We start from the raw sequence: 16697 nt of genomic DNA, 5'->3' as shown, positions 1-16697 counted from the left end.
CTATAATTCTCCTCTTCCCCAAGCGTATCCTCATAACAACAACCCTGTGAGGTATGTTGTGCTGAAAGACAGTGACTGGGCCATATTCTAGTGAACTCCCTGTTTGAGTGCAGACTAGAACTCAGATCTCCTGAGTCCCAGTTCTGCACTGTTAACTGCTTCACCTCACTGGCTCCTGTGGTAAAATCTCTTCAAACTTTATGCTCCCTGTCTGTGTTGGCTGGCTCCATTGATGGGGTAATTTCCAGGTGTCTGGTGCTTCCTTCCTTTGCTACCAGTTGACCTATTGTGCTGGGTCAGGACAAAGGTGGGCATTCCTTACTGGATCATTTCCCCTAATCCCTTCAAGGGAAATCTCTCCAGGTTGCCCATGGACTTTCCTCCACAGGAATTCCAACAATCATCATTCACTCCTTAATGCATTCACACTGTCTCTGCTGAACCCAAGCTTGCCTGAAGCACTGGGAGCCTTGTGAGCATATTCTATGCAGCTTGGTCTACAGCTAATATCATATTGGTTTTAAGGTAAGGTGGGTTTTACTTACTGGATGTTGGATGCTGTGCTCTATTTTATTTTGTGTTGCTTTTGTTGTAAAACTGTTCTGAGATGCTTGCAGTGGATGGTATATAAAAGCTTTAAATAACTATAATAAATAAATAAAATATTAATTATCTACACATGCTGCAAGGCAGAAAGCCATTACGTTAAGGCTCTTAATTTTTCCTACTAGTTAGCAACTTTCTTACAGTTCTAACAGTTTTTAAACTTCATTTTCAGGTTAGCACATAACACTCCCAGCACACTTTGCTCTCCTATGTTTATAATCTTTCAAATAAACAAAGACTTCCCATCTAATACCTAAGAAGATTTTACAATGATATGCTGTCTATACCCTGCATACCAGCCAAACAGTTCCTAATTGGAACCTGATGTGACCATCTGGGCTTAGTTTTCAGAAATTATGTAAATGCTAGGGTGACTCAGACCAAAGGGCTGTGTATACCTGCATTCTGTTCACACAGGGCCAAACAGCTACCTGTGGTAAGTGCACAAGTAGATCGTAAGTGCAATAGAACTTCCCTACTGATATTTCTACTAACTGGGCCTTCAGAGCTATCAAGACTAGTAACCATAAATAGCCTTTTCCTCCATGCACTTGACTAACACCTTTTTAAACCCACCAATTTAGGTCCATCACTAGAAAAAGAAAAATGTCTCCCTAGCCACATTCTCCACAGCATGCATAATTTTGTACACCTCTATCATGTCTCCTTTTACTTTACTTTTTTCTAAAGCTAAAGTAAATTGCTTTACTCTCACAGAGAAATACTTCCAATATATTTCTGATTTTTCACATGGAATCTTCCAAGAAGGCTTAATTGGGTATGTGGTGGTTGGTCGTCATCTCAACAGCCTTCTGGGGGTTACACTCACCACCTGTGGAAAGACAACAGAAAGTCCCCCTGGCCATCTCATCCAGAATAAATCACTCCAGATGTTTAAGAGAAGGTTTGGAGCTGCGCTCTTGGGTAGGTGTTTGTTGAGGACTAGAGCAATCCAAAGGCCTAGATCAATCCTAGACCAATCCAAAGACCTATTAAGTCCAGCATTCCATTCAAACAGTGGTCAACTAGCTGCTCTTGGAAAGCTCATAAGTAGAACATGTGTCCAGTAGCACCCTTGCAGTGATGAGCTCTTTCACTGTCATTATTGCTTGCTACTGTGGTGATCTGAACAATGAAGAATGATAAGGTAGGCAGAGATCATATTAGGAATCTGTATTAGTGTATTTGCAGAGGAACGATGTCAGAGCTTTGTCATAAACCTTGAGTGCAACTGCAGTGTGAGTGGACTGAAATCCCAGCAGTATCCCAAAATCCATTCCTTTAATTTCTATTCCATTCTGCTCAGGAGAAGTAGCATTATTTTAAAAAAGACATTTTGAAAACCCATTAAAATATTATTTAAATATCACTCAAGTTAAAACCTGCATAGGGTTAAAATCAAGGAGTTAAGATACAATAAGCAGATGCACTCCTTTGCATACATGTTGAAACTACTATTTAAGATGTTGGAAAATAATTTGCCAACATTTTGTTGCATAAACTTCCTGTTGAATGTGGAGGAATACAAGTAATCAAGAATTATGCTTATGCACTTGAGTAATCAATGAAGTGCATTACTGTACACATTAGGACCGGGGATTTACAGATTGTTCTCAATCAATGCATTTTAATTTTCAAATTTTATTATTCTGGCATCAGATACTTAGTACATATTTGTCTAAGTTTTTCTGCTTTAAAAACAACATTAGAAACTGTAGAAGTGTATAATGAAAATAATAATGATTTAAAAATGGAATGTGCATAAAAGCACCAAGAATCCATTGGAGGGGAAATGTACCTATATTTAAAACATTAGTCAGAGTTTTAGCTTTGCTTGTGTGTCCTTTAGTAGCCTGTATGAGAGTAACTGAGAAAATAAACATGCTTCAGTTGGGAAACAAGTTATCTGACATTATGATATTCTGAAAAGAGAAGGCAGACTTCACCTTCATCTCAGTGGTTGATTGCAGCATTTAATATTTTCACAATATAATATTTTCCCTCACTGCATTTCTTTTTCATAGGTGAATGGTTTTTTATGTGAATAGCTACTCTCCATTCATTTGAAGGAAAAGGGAAGTGGCACAACCTTTGCTGACTCAAAGTTTCCCATAAGTTTAGATTGGATTTTGCAACCTTGATTTTTAAGATGCCTTACATCCATTCTTTGATCCCAAAAAACACATTCACAGAAAGGGAAGGGGCTGCTTCCATTGCTGTCTTTGCTCCACAGCTCACTAGAGAGGCCTGGAATCTTCTTTTAGCCTGTGGGGAATGGACAATTTGTGCAAAATTGGTCAGGAACAAGGAGTGGCTGAGAATATTGTTCCTATTCATTCTTCACAAGTAGTAACCAGTATTTGCAAATGTATTTGCATTTGAGAGTAAACAAACAAACAAAAGCAAGAGAAAGCCAAATTGACTTTCATCCATCTTTAGGAGGACCACCTTGAAGCTTAGGAAACGCAAGGAGGTGCAATTTGGGAAGGCAGGAGAACTCCTTCCACCAGAGCATTCCCACGATTGCAACTTAAAACACAAGCATCCGTGCGGGATTTCTGCAGTATTTTGGCATTTTCAACCACTTCATAAGGACAAGTATCTTGTTAGCTATTTAACAGTACCATAATTCTTTGACTTTCTTCTATTCTCAAAGTCACTGCTCAGTCCTTCTTCAGATGTTCAGCTATGCCTCCTCTTAAAATAAAGCAAGTGTGGCTATCACCTTGTCATGGCAGATCTCTTTCAGAAAAAAAAAAAAAAACAGCTCACATGTCACTGGGTTTGCAAACTAGTACATCTTCAGGCCTTTCTTTTGGAACATGAATGCACTGGGAACTGATTTCTCAGTGCTGTCAAAGCAATGGATTGAAACAGACAGTTGTAAAACTTGATTTTTGCTATTGTACTGTCTCTGGAAAAGCAGTAAGGTTAGGTAGAACATGGAGATGGTTGATCCAAATTGTGAAGCTGACAGATGCAAATATCTGGAAAAAAAAACTAAGCAGAGCAAGTTGAACTGTGGAAACAAAATCACAGTTATTTGATGGCACTGACAACTGAGGCTTTTTACTCCTTCTGTTGTAGGCAGATAAATTCTTAGTCCACCAGAAGTGTTTCTTGTTATGTTATTATTTTATTTCATCCTATTTTATTCCCATGTACCAGTGAAATGTTTGCTCAGTTATCTACACAGAATATTAAGGGTTTGCCCAACATAGTCATATCGAAGTCGAAGCATGTCCCATCACCCCTTGCAACTGGTTATACATGGGACAATAGCCATAGTGTTTGTTCCCTCAGTGGCAGTATGAATACAGAGGGATAAGAATGCAAACATGCCCCGTTTGCAATCCCAGACACAAATGCAAGCAGGGGTGTTTTTTAAAAGAATTTTCTTTTTTTTTTAGTGGTCTAATTTAAACACACATGGTTTTTCAAGCATTTTTACACTTTAGTTAAAGGTGGAAAAGTGCCTGCTTTTGAAAATTCTGCATTGAAGAGTCACATCTTTCCCATTCAGATTTGCTGAAGAACAGCTCAAAAACAAAACTGAAAATGAAACGAAACGAAACAAAAACCTGAGCAACCCAAAATGAAATTCCAGCACAATTCCAGAAGCAGAAATTAGCAGCATGCTTCACTCAGGTTTTTCTCTACTCCCCATATCTCATAAACAATGCCAGTTTCCCTCCAAGGCTTCTTCCCTTTGATCCTTGCAACAGCATCAACAGCATCTCCATTTCCCCTGTAGACCCAGTATATATTCTTGGGTTCTATTTTATTTCCCCGTTCCTTTTCATCCATACATCAATTCAGTTTTGGACATACACTTTTGTCCATAAAAGATAGCAACAAACTGCCTACTTTTCTGGGCTGAGTGTACTGTTAGGCAGAAGAAGGTGTACCACTTCAGGCAACCAATGCTGGGAGGTTGCAATGTGTTGAACTCAATGAACAGACACATGTGCCACATGGACCATCCAGTGCCTTCCAAATTAGCCTGCTGATGCCAAGCATGGTAGAAAGCATAACCTTCGTGAAAATGTGGTAGTGTCACCACATGCAGCATCTCACTGCACCCCTCAAGGAATTTGAGGAGAAAGAAGACCTCAGTGGAACCACATCTCACAGATATGTACTTGCATTGGCCACTGGACAGTGCTGGACCTGATAAGCGTTAATGGAGCAATGCACTTTTTTCTCTTCTTAGACCCCATTCACTGTAGATTAATGTAATTTGTTGCTCTCTTGTCTGCTTCTCTTTTTCCCCTGGAGGAAACTTTAAAAATATATTTATCAATCTGATTAGATATGTAAAATATTGCCACTAAAACATAAATTCAGCTTTCCTCTATCCATTCAAACATCTCAATTACCATTTTACAGCACTAAATTTCCAGAGTTTGATAATGAGCTTTTGAAAGAGAAACTCATTAGTAGCATGCATTCAGATAAATCAAAGCTGGGTGGGAAAATGACATTGAAAAAGGAAAGCAGTTGGCAAAGACTGGAGAGAGAGATTTGTGCGCTGAGTTGCCTAACAGTTTCTACTGACAGTGCAAAGAACCTCATGCAGATAGGAGAAACCTCATTTATTCTGAGGGCCAGCTTCCATTTGGGAGAAGCTGGCAGGGGCCACAGTCCACTGGTGGATGGGATCAAGGCAAAAAGGGTGAAGCCTAAAAATGGGGGGATCAGCTTACATAATAATAATGGTTGATTATTTTAATTCATATATCACTCAATAGCTAAAGCTCTCTGGGGAGTCCACAGTGGTCCATGAACATGCAAATACGTTAAAATACCATGTAAAATTTAAATCTACAAAATTCAAAGGAGTTTAGACAACTGGAACAATTTCAGTAAAAGCTGTCATTAACATCTTGTTCTTACTCCTTCCTTGGCAGCATTTCATAATGCAACACATAAGATGCAATGTCGTAACACATCCACCTTGGCAAGTAGAAGGGGTAGAGGAACCTAAAGACTGATGCCATCAGGCATTTTGTACCACTAGAGAGGTGGACTTTTTCAAGTAGCAGCTGTTTGCCTACGCAACCATTGCCTGCATCCTACTTTGTTACTGCAGGTCCCCATGTGTGCATGTTCATAGTGCTGAGGAAGCTTCAAAGGCGAGGACTTTGGGCCAAGTCAGGGCAAGAAGGTCTTCACCATCTTTTGGAAGACATGGGCCATTCTCTGCGTTGCATATGAATGTCTTCTCAGCTGGGTGCTGGCAGTTCTTTCCTCTACTCCATGAAGCCTAGTTTTTTCTTGCCCATCTGCAAATTGAGGGTCTCTCTTTGAATTCAAAATAAATTTAATCCCTGAGGTGGGACCCTTGCTGCAATGTGTGGGACACTTGCTGTAATGTACAGCCAGGTGTCCTCTGTAATGTGGAACAAGCTGCCAAGCGGCCATGTGCTTTTCCACACTAGATGCATTCAAAAAGCATTTGGGCAATTATCTCATTGGGATGGTGTAACTGGCATCCAGCGCTGGCAGGAGGTTGGACTCGATGGCCTTCCTGGCCACATCTGACTCAGCTGGTCTGTGAATCTGTGAATCTGTGAATATTTTCCTGGAATGCAACCCTCTTGACTTTGTGATGTATCTCCAGAGTGAGTGGCTTTGCAGGGATTTTTAGGGGCTCAGACTAAGCCACGTCACCATCCTCCTGGCTCTGTAATATTATTTGCACTAAAACTAATCACACACTGTTTAATATTCTGAATACCTAAAGGTCTGTCAGACAATGTTAGCCATATTGTTCCAGGGCTCTTCTTTTTGTCAACCAATGTCTAGATTGCAAATGTTCTAGTGATCCAAATTTGACAATTTAAGTTTCCGAATCCAAGCTGAGGTGCATTTCATAGACTTTACTTGATAATATTGGAGTGTTTTTTCATTGCAGTTTAATCATTTGTGGTCACATTTCTGACAAATGAAGCACCTGTCGGTATAGTCAGGACTGCAGTTTACTAATACAAATCTTTGTCAAATCTACTTTTAAAAAACCCTTCTGCTTTTTTAAAAATATGTGCCTGAGGAATTCATTAGATAAGCTATGTGAGGGAGAGTGAATGCACCTTCCATGAGTCATGGATGGGGAAGGTATGAACTTGGAAGGTTACAAGCCAGTCAAAAAGAAAAGACTTCACTGCATAGGAGAACAAGACTCTTCATGAATTGCCCCAATCCTCTGGGAATTGGGAAGAATAAAGACAAAATAGAGCATAATGTAGATCACATTTACTGTAAAAGACAGAAGAGAATTCAGGTCCCCAAATTCTCAGTCCCTTACAGTGTGTCCAGCAAGCAAATAAATCACCTGGCAGATTGCCACCAGGTCAAGGAAGGGAATACTCAAACCTCTCCAGATAGTCTGGGGGCCCACCTGATCAACCTGACTGCAATCCCTCCAAGTAAAACCCGAAACAATAGCAAGACCAAAGAGAAGCTTCTAAATTTAGTACTGATCCAAAATCAGAGCATGCACAGGCTTGAGATAGTGATGTTTATTTATGATGAGGAAAGGAAAACAAAGGGATAAAAGGTGTGCAAAGAGGAAGAAAAAACAGAAAATCAGAACTGCCTTGTTTAGCCTTCAACTTCTTAAGCAATGGGCAAATCCTTTGAAATTACACTGCAGGATAAAATAAAACCCTATTTGGCCTATGGTATCTATGGATAAGATTCTTCCATTAGGATAGGGCTTCAGGCAGGATTCCAGGCTCACAGATGTAGATAAAAGATGCTAACACTTTCCTTCAGAAGTCCCAGATGGGCAGCTGCAAACCCATCACTAAGTCCTTGAAAGACATGAGATGACCATCCATGGGCAAATGCAGCCAGAGGGATATCTTCCTTGGTGCCCTGGAGGGAAGGAGAAATTGAAAAGGCCCCTTACTGCCAGTCAACCGAACGCAGTCTCATTTTTTGTAGCAGCCATTCAGTTCAGCTTAGAGGCTAGCAGAAGACTATGATAATGTTGTAAAGGCAGCATGCTCACCTCTCTTCATGAAATCAAGCTTCTAATTGCAGCAAAACTCTCAACCAAGAAAAAGATGTCTTGGCAGAACTGGGAGAAAACCTAGTGCAGTGTGTCCTTCTAGCACTCACAGGTATCCTCTTGTGCTCAGCTTGGTCTTGAAATGCAAGCTGAACCAAGAGGAAGTCCATAAGGGAAAAATATTTGCAACTGGCATCTGGTGCATCAGCACTAACAAAGGCTGTCTGTTGCACATGATGCTCAAGATGCTACTTGAGCATCCTGTGGTGCTTGATTTCTGACCATTATCCTATAGATATTGAGCACATTCACTGGGAACTTGGGCTCAGGACTGCAACAAAGTGACGGGAGTCTGGGGAATCGAGTCTGGTAGATCCAATGGATTCCCACTGCCAAAATCTATTCTTCACAAATCAAAGTGAAATGACCAAATAGTCAAATATATAAAGTGTCTTATCATCCTACTCCTTTCAAGTAATTTGGTGTATAAATGTATTTTTCAAAGACCATTGTGTGCTGCTTAAGAGACAAAGTTGAAATTTAGCCCAAATAGGAGGATCTAAAGACCTGAACATGTAAAGACTTTGCTGCAGGAAACCCCAATGAATCCTTGGAGATCTCCAGGTGAGAAAGACAGTGTACATCTTGCACTGCCCCATGTATACGGAGTATACATCTGTATACTCACTGCCAATGGCAAGCCAGTGCTTTCCTTCAAGTGGTATTATCACAGAAATGAGTGAAAGGTAGCTGAAACCTTAAATGAGCAGCATGATTTATCTTGATTGCAAGATCTATGAAAGGTTGATTTTCAGTTTGCTTTGTGCTTCCAAAATACCCCATCTAAACTTGACATCACTCTCTCTAATAACAAACTTTAGTGGTGAGTGCCAACCAGATTGGAGCCAAAATGAGACCTCTGAGAATCAAGATAGATGACATGGCATGCTTGAACAAAGTCCAAGCTTCATAGAAGTACAAAAATTATATATCTTCAAGCAGCCCAGTGGGAACTGAGTGTGCACATATCAGCTGAAGAAAAAGGAGGAGGAGGAGGAGGACAGCAGAGGATGGAATGGGTTATGGGTTATTTTGGAGCATGAGGATCATAGCAAGGCAGAGGTTGGAAGCATGAGAAGGTAATAATCCTGTTAGGAGGTGAAAATATACTGCAAGATCTTGTTACAGTTCTTATTTACATGGAATGATGGTGGATTACCCATATATTTAAACCTTATGGAATAACTGTAGGGCATGATGATGATGATGAAGGAGGAGGAGGAGGATGCTTAAACTGGTCACTATGATCTTGAAGAAAAAGCAGCATGTCCTGCTTTGATTCTGGAAAATGTCTCTTGTTTTTTCTTCTTTTCCTGCTCTTTTCTATTTCTTTGCACTGGCCATCATAACAGGTTTTTTTGTCCTTACATTCATTCATTCATTCATTCATTCATTCATTCATTCATTCATTCAAGCTTTTATATACCAGCTTACTACTACAGTCTTGGGACAGTCTACAATAAAAACAGAATAAAATGAAGCACAGCATCCAATAAGTCCAATAAAATAAAGGTTAAAACCTAACCAACCTTAAAATAATGGGCGAATAAAAAAAAAATACAGAGTTGGCTCCAGGTGGACTTCTCTGGGGAGCAGACTATGACTGTGAATTCATAATATCAAAATAAAACTAAAAAAAGATCAAAAACAAATGCATAATGCCAACATACAACTTAAATATCATCCATAGGGAATTTAGAAGAGATTTACATTATGGAACTCTGGCAGCAAGAATAGAACTTTTTCATCTCTGAATTCCAATTGTTAGATTTCAGTTAGCTGCCCTCCAGGAGTTTGTCCACCCTCATCCCCATTAGAGATGGTCCTTTTCTTTGGCTGATATTAACATTATTCCTTAAGAGGTCAGATGCATCTCACTCTGGATTTTTCAGTTTTGGCAGCTCCTGGGTGACCCTGCTAGGAGACTAGCCTTCTGAGATACTCTGGCCTCCTGGAAACTTTGCTCTTGGTGTCGGGAGCTGAAGTTCCTCCTTTGCACATTCAAAAACCACTGACCTTTCTCCCTGCAATGTGTTCATGATTGACCAAAAAGCACAGAAGAAGAATCCCTGAGCCTGCACAGAGCAGTTTGTTGAACCGCATCTAGTATCCACCTCCAGGAATGCTCCTGATGAGCATGCCTGGGTCCCATTTCTTTGGAAGGAGCCTTCTGAAAATGAAGACACCTCCTTTCTGCATGACAGTCCTCTAACTGGGCAGTTCTCCTACACTGACAGCATGTCTTGGAGCCAAGAACCAGGGCTGCCTTGTCTGTATCTGAGAAACTCTCCTGTTCCAGGTCACCTCACACCTGCTGTACCTCTTGGTTATTTATTCCCAGAGGCTGCATGGCCAGCTGGGAAGCCTGGCCTTGAGATCAGCATCTCTACTTCTCTCATCCATGCCTCAGCATGGCCCACATTCCCAGCCCCCTCTCCACCTATTCTCCTTCTTAATTCCCCAGAACCCATCCAGCAGCCCTTGAGAATAAGTGCCCCAAGCAGCCATCTTTCTCACTCCCAACACCTGGCTTCTCTGACAGCCTTTACCCCTCATCTCTAAGTAAAGCCTGCATCCAAGAGGGAGCTTCAAACATTCATCAGTCAAGACAGCACTAGATGCTCAAGCACAGGGTGCCTGCAATCCAATTCTCTTGCCTGCTGTCTCAGGTGTTTGCTACTCAGCTTGTAAACATGAAGTTTCTATTTAGCATCCATTTTAACAGTCATAGATATGCCTATTCATGATGCCTGCTACTTCTTCTTTCTAAAAAGTAATTTAAACTAATGGCCCATGTCAGAGCTTGCAGTGGTGAAGTTTGAAAGTTAATGGTGTGTTGCATGACAATGCGCTTCCCTTTTCTGTCCTGAGCTACTGCTAGAGATGGAGAAATTGGTCAATTTTAATTCCTCCCCTGTTCTAATCCTTTTAATCTAAAATTCTCTTTAGATAGGATGAACATTGTGACTGTTGGTAAATTCTTATCAAAAGCAAACTCAAATGAAATTCTGATCTATCTACACCAGTCAGATTCAATACATGCAACAATTCCCTGCATGAAGAAGGCCATGATAGACCCGCTGTTTTGTAGCTCCCACAGATGAGCAGCCTATCAGAAAAAAAGACATAACCATCCTATTGAAGCACCATCATAGTTGAAAACAGACCATGGCTCAGTCATCAGTTCAAATGGAGACTATAGCCAAGGAATTCAAAGATGACTGAGAATTGAAAGGGTAGGAGAAGGAACTGGAAAAGATAATCAGGTGTAAAGATGTTTAACCAGCCAAGATCTAATGGGCCGTGGCCAGGATTATCCATGCTAATGTATTCCTGATCACCATGTATGGGTGTGAGAGCTGGACAATGAAGAAACCTGGACAGAGAAAGAAAATGGACGCATTCCTAACATGGTGCTGGAGAAGAGCTTTGTGAATGCCCTCGACAAGCAGAAAGACAAACAAGTGGCTCCTGGATCTGTTCAAGCCAGAATTTTCCCTAGAAGCAAAAATAACCAAACTGAGATGGTCCTACTGTGGACACATCATGAGAAGGCAATACTTCCTGGAGACGACAATAATGCTAGGGAAAGTAGAAGGCAGAAGAAGTAAAAGAAGACCAACTATGAGATGGATTGACTCCATAAAGGAAGCTGCAGTGTCGAATTTAGAAGAGCTGGATTCAGCTGTCATGGATAGGAAATTTTGGAGAGCTTTGGTACATAGAGTTCCATAAGTCAGAGACAACCTGATGGCACATAATAATCACTGAATCCACAGAAACTAACTCCCAGACTTTAGAACAAAATACTTCCAAACCCTAGGCCTGGAAAGATGAATTTCATCTTCTCCCTTACTGAAATTCTTTTAATCTCAAGCTATTCATGCAGAGCTGGGCCAATTTTGCCTCCCATTTTCTAGACACAAAGGGAAGATGATTCATATTTGTGGAGGAGGGAGTGTTGGACAAATGTTCATAAATTTGGGGGACATGAATTTTTGAATTGCCATAAGAATCTTCCCTCCTTGTGAAATACTCTTTGCTGATGTGGTAACCACATCACTTAAACAGAAGAAATGAATTAGAAAAAATGAGAAGATAAACAGAAGCACCAATGTGTAGAATATCTGCATCTACAAATGTGTAGGGGCAAATTTAGGGGGAAAGGCTGTATTTTTAATAGAAAGTTAATGCTTCTTCGAGAATATGGAATAACTTCAGTGCCTGCTCAATCTGATAACCTGATGTTCCATGCAGGTGTGGACCCTTTTACTCTCCTTACTTATAGACCATTGACCTCAAACCAGACTAATACAGAGCATCTTCAAATAGTGGATTATTCTTGGTCAGCTGTCCAAGGTAGAGGAATGAGCTCTACCAGGGTCACTATATGACATAGCATCCTTCCATTGTGATCAGGGTGGCCCTGGAACAGACCCAGAGCTCTCTGTCACAGTGGCGAAAATGATGTTAAAGAGTGGACAGAAAAAGAGAGAAAGTTCTGCTTCCAGCAAGCTTTTCACCTCTGAGATTTGTAAGAATGTTCTCCTGCCCTGAAGAGCATTTAATCTTCACAATTTTTCACTCTGTCTACTCTTCCCCATCCCCAGATAACACAAATGTTTAAAGAGAATTTTCAGTTTGAACTTTTGACACAGCACAGGTTTATGGATTGGGTGAGCTGAAGTCCAAGCATCATGAAACATGGAGTGGAGGAGATATGAGTTTGGGGCGATGTATTGGATGAACACAAATCTAAGCAGAGAGCAAGAAGAGTTGCTCCAGAGATGCCTGCAGGCAAACTCTGGGCTTTGCTTTCGCAGTTCATCCATCTGCGAGGCCACTGAGCCCCCTCTCTGTTTTGCTTTTTGGTACCCAGCACACATTTCTCTTAATGTGCACAATGCTTTCTCTCCTCACAGTACCCATAAAATCCAAAGCCCATAAAAAGCAGGGCCTTCTAATAAATGAGCATATTATGATGTGAGGTGAGTGCAGAGAAAGCAATGAAAAGCAGCTCTTCTAAGGACCAGCTGCCGGGTATTTGCCAGCATGTTCCGTACCCACTGCTTCCACAGACCTGCCTGAAGTTTTTCTTAACAAATCACACTTGTCTCCTGGAGTTTTATTAGGGATGCAACATTGGTTGCCTAATGTACAAGTGAAATGTTACTCTGTTCCTATTGTTTGCAGGTGCAGCAAATGCCATACCCTCACTTTGCTTTCATTCTTTCCCAACCTTTGTTCTGCCCCTAATCATAAAACTCTCTTGGCTTTTAGAAAATGCCACTCTGTCTTTCAAGCCTGGCATACAATCATTCACATCAGGTAAAGCTGAACCTGCAAAGGGACCATTATAGCAAGAGTTATAATGTGGTTGAATGCAGCCAAAAGGATGTGTGTGTGGGTGTGGGTGTGAGTATGTGTGCAGTTTGAAAGACAACCTGATGAGCTCAGCCCTTGCTCTGTGTTTAACTCCCTTGAAATCATTCCTAAACAATATCCTGCAAAGGGTATTGTGGGAGCACAAAAGGAAAAAGGAATAATTGTGAGCAGACTGAAAAGCTTACAAGCCAAACATTCTGATATTCCACCTGTGTCTTCTGCATACTTTCGTCCTGACTGTCTTCATTCAGCCAGGGCGGCAGGGCAAGATAGGTCCAGGTCCAGGCTTAAAAGGGTCCTGGCAGGTTTAACTCGTGATGGCAATGGACTGCATTCTAATCAAAGCTGGAAGGAAGGTCTGGAATCTTCCCACCAGCCCACAGTTCTGGCAGTTCTTAGACCTAACAACACAGAATTCTGGAACAGAAATTAAAGGCTTACCCAAGTAGCCTCAGCAGGATAACCCAGCTTTTGGAGCCATTCCAGGGAGAAAACTCATCTTCTGCTTATCTTGTTTTTAAAGAAGGTATTATTTTTTTTAGCACTATGCACAGCTGTGGCAATTCAAGTTGGAGCCCACAGAAGGCACAACAAATAACCTGTCTGCCAAAATTTTATGTAAACCCTTATTTTTTAACTTGCAGAAAAACTATATTGCAGAACTACATACAATTGCAAACGACAAACTAATAGTGACATATAATCCCTCCAGGTACGGCCACTAACAGAGAAAGCATTTTTTTCTCGATTTATGTCCTACCTTTTTCCTACAAAGGGCTCAAGGCAGCTTACATTATTCTCCTCCTCCATCTTATCCCCACAACAACCCTGTGAGGTAGGTTGGGCTGAGAGTCTGTGACTGGCCCAAAGTCACCCAGTTGGCTCCATGGCCAAGTGGGGAATCGAACCCGGATCGTCTGAGTCCCAGTCCCATGCTCTTAACCACTACACCACACTGGCTCTCATTGTTGTGAACTACCCAAGAATCATTTGTCTATTGAGTGGCATAGAAAGAAAGACATGCTGATGTGCAATTTCCTTTTAAATTATGTACCTGTTTCCCCCCTTGCCTTTAAATTCCTCCCTTTAATCTGCAGAACAAAGTTTTAACTGGAACAGTGTGTGTGTGTGTGAACTTACCCTGGATTCTTCCCCTTCCCCTTTCCTTTCCCCTCTTATGTTCTCAAATGCAACTCATTTTACAGGGATGGAATCTGGGCCAGCAGGCAGTTCTGATAAAGGTACTATATTTAACCATTGTAACAGATTCAAATTGCTTAATATTTGAGTGGCTTTTATTTTCCTGGCTCTCATGCACACTACATGCACATAGCGAGGTGATGATAAGACTAAGTCAGTCTGATGCTTCAGGGGGTTAGACGATTGACAGCTGGAATCACAGAACAAAAATCCCAATTTCCTTGTAAAAGCATAACAGATTTGTTCAGGTATATTAGTGAAGAGGAGAGTGGATCATGATTGCCCCTACGAATTTATCAGCCACAGGCATACGCAGCCTGCGAGTCGATCAATATGGCCCATTGTAGCCTCCTAGAAAAAAGTCAAGGTGACTATTTTGACCTAGGAAGCCTGAATTCTTGGCAGTCTGGCCAGAAGCATCAGCTTCAGCTACTGCAAACAATATTCCCAGGACAGAAGTCCCCTTCTGCGTTGCCCATACCTCTGATATCCCCAGAAAAGTTGTAGCTGTGCCAAAACCCTCATCCTCTGCCCTTTCTTTCTTAAAATGGAGGGTAGACTTAAGAGTACACATTGCTACGAAATAAATACAAACAGAACCCAAGCAAATCAAATATTTAGCTCTGCCTGGAAAGAGAATGTTTAGAAACTACCCAATTCATTTGAAAAGTTCCCGATGTGGCTGATGATGTGCAGTCTTATGCATTGCGTGAAAAGGACACCTTGTACAGGAAAATACTGGATGATGAGGACCAGTAACAACACTCAATGGAAACTTGATGCAGGAAAGATAGAGAGCTTGATTTGTGGAGACAAATCACCAATTCAGTTAGGGATCTCTGACCCAAGGAAGGAAGGAAGGATCAGCTGCACAGCCCTGGGTAATGAACCCAAATGTTCATTACCTGAGCTTTTCATTACATATTCTACATATTCATTACATGTTCTACCTGAGCTTTTCAGCTGTGGCTAGGGAACCATGGGGACAAAGCATGAAGAGTATATAATACAGCTTTTTAGCTTGGTAGCTAGTCCATTTCTATCCCAAGTCAAAACATTGGTGCTTACCTTTAAAAGTTGCAAGTGACTTCACTGCCCTAAACCTAATGGACTAATTAGGTTACTATACCAATTAGGTTACTGTTAGGTTATTAATTGGGCTACTATGCTAGTTTTTGCTAGCAGTGATAAGTAAATACTAATGATTGGCATGAATATAATGCTTCCAAAAACACCACATATTTGATATTGTTGGAATTCTGAATTGAAAGAAAAGATTAGAGGGACCTCTTTCCCTTCCCCATTGCTTCAGAAGCTGTCACTGGAATACTGGAGGGAGAAGAGAGAGATGGAGGCTCTCTGGAGCTGTCCAGAGGAATCCAAGAGACTCAGCAGACAGAAGCTGCAGTTACAAGCAAACTGAACAACCAGAAAAGAAAATGTTGACCTAGATGTTTGCTACTCTTACTCATAAATGTTGGGGCCATTCCAGAATGAGCTTTGAGATGTTTGCTCATCAATCCCCATATTAAGTCACACTTTCAAGGCTTCACCTCTTTTTCCCAAGTGCCTACACCATGCATTTAATTCCATAAGTTTTCTTTAAATCTGAGATGAAGTTGATGCTTCTCTGCTCAAGATAAAACACATTCATCCTCTTAATTAAGAACTTGGATAGACTTTTCAAATTGTCATTAATGAGCTACTGTATTGCTACAAATAGACACCATCAGTTACTTTAACCTCTATCACCTTTCATGACAAAATGAACCAAGCACTTATAGGAAAAGGTAGGAAAAGCTGTCAATTTCAGTTTTTCTCAGTTTCTGTTCTCCAATATTAAATTGAAAAATCTGAAGAAGAGCAAATCTGAAAGGATAACCACATTCTGTGCATACAGTGGTTCAAATATGCATGCTTAGGTAAGGCTGCACTGGAGGCTCCATAATGCTCCAAACTCAGAAGATTGCTGGCAGCCTATGCAAAGTGAGAAAAGAAGAGGGGCAAAGCTTGCCATTCTGCAAAACAACCAGATGGCCTATTTTGGTTAGAAACATAGAAACTTAGAAGCAGAGTGAGTCAGAAGGGCCTCCCGGGCCATCTAGTCTGATCCCCGGCTCCAGCCAGCTCCACTCATGACATGCCTACCATGTGCATGTCCAGTCTGTCCTTGAGCACCCTCACCGATGGGGCCTTAACCACCTCCCATGGAAGCCCATTCCATACCCTTGGGGTTGTCTAACTGCAGTGCATTGGGGAGCACAGAAGGAGGCTGTCATAGACTGGTGGCCCCAGGCTTGTGCCCTCCCTGCCTTGAAATGTTCCCTTTCCCCATTCTGTGAGTTCACTCTTAAGATCTCAGGGAAACAACCATCATGGTTCTTTCTGTGCCAGCTAAGAAGGTGAGAGAGGGATCCAAGTGCTCATCCTC

This window comes from Varanus komodoensis, unplaced genomic scaffold (genome assembly GCF_004798865.1).
Source record: "Varanus komodoensis strain SLA01 unplaced genomic scaffold, ASM479886v1 scaffold34_1, whole genome shotgun sequence".
NCBI classification, from domain to species: Eukaryota; Metazoa; Chordata; class Lepidosauria; order Squamata; family Varanidae; genus Varanus; species Varanus komodoensis.
This window is presented reverse-complemented; position numbering follows the sequence as displayed.